Raw genomic sequence first — 1420 nt, 5'->3', positions numbered from 1 at the left:
CAAGGCGGACTCCTCAGTGTGTGCACACTGCCAGAGTGCAGTTGACACGGCCCAGCACACACTTGAGGAGTGCCCCACGTGGGCGCAAGAAAGGGCGGCCCTTCGGTCGGAGGTGGGGGACAACCTGTCCCTGGGAGTTGTCGTGCGGGAGGCGCTGCGCGACGGTAGACATTGGCGGGCACTCCAGCGATTTTGTGCGGAGGTAATGGCCGCGAAGGAGGAAGCAGAGCGTGCCCGTCAAGGGCAGCGGGCTCGCAGAAGGAGGGCGTAATATGCTCCCCCAATAACATANTGGGGGACAGGGGCTGCAGGCGGGAGGAGGCGGGGGCCTCCTCTCTGTCATAGCACGCAGTTCTCAGGAGGTGGCAAGAATGGCGTGGTCCCATTTTCTGCCACAAGGTCAGGACGGTGGTGATCANCAATCACCAGGGCACCGGAGGGGAACTCGAGAAGTTATAGCCACAAGGCTTTCCAGGGTTCCTCTCCTCTCTGGGTGCAGGCAGGCCACCTTGGGGTTTTAGTGGGTTCGAGTCCCACACTACCCCTCCCCTCCCCCGGGGGGTGGGGTGTGCGAGGGCATTTCCCCCCCCAAAAAAAAAAAAAAAAAAGTCATCAGCCAAACATTATTTTATTTATTATTTATTAATTTCATTATTATAATTTATTATATGTATTTCTTTATCATTCATTTATAAATTTTTAACACTTTTGTACTAGTCATTTAGCTTTAATTTGTTAATAAATAATTAATAATATTGTTTTATTTTATATTGATTTTTCATTAGTTTCGTTGAGTATTTCTCGTTTTATATAGATTTATTTTTGTTACAAATAAAATCAATTANTTATGTTATTATGTTATGTTTGATATAAACATTATTTTTTGTAACAATAAATATGTTTTGCTTGATGAATACTGGTAAGGTTTTGGCAGGTTTTCCTTACCCCTACAAGAAATCTTGGTATTCATAGTTTTCTGCCAAATAAATTATCTATTATTTTAGTTTTTAAAAATGTGGTTTTGTAAAATTATTTTAGCACCTATCTTTATATTAGAGATTCAATTTATTTACACAATTAGTATTATTGCATGTTACGAACGTATATATATATATATATATATATATGTTGTGTTTTCATATATTTATAATTCTATTTTTCTTTGGGGCGACTAAAGATACCAGTTTCACGAACGAATGTAATACTTTACTGGCGCTTTAACCTCTGCGCATGCGCGAGTGCGGGGCAAATCTAGCATCACTGCGCGTGCATAAGGACGCACCGGTCGAAGGTCGCACGTGCAGCCGAAAAAGTGCAATGGTCTGCATTGCACTTTTCGAAAACCAGGTGTCGCCTGGTTTTCCTCGGCCAATCACAGAGTGATTGGCTCGGGAATATAAGCCGGTGTCCGGGCGGAAAC

The sequence above is a fragment of the Pseudomyrmex gracilis genome, unplaced genomic scaffold, assembly GCF_002006095.1.
Source record: "Pseudomyrmex gracilis isolate BER0280 unplaced genomic scaffold, ASM200609v1 scaffold_682, whole genome shotgun sequence".
Lineage (NCBI taxonomy): Eukaryota > Metazoa > Arthropoda > Insecta > Hymenoptera > Formicidae > Pseudomyrmex > Pseudomyrmex gracilis.
The sequence above is the reverse complement of the archived record's forward strand: the minus strand, read 5'-3'. Positions refer to the sequence as shown.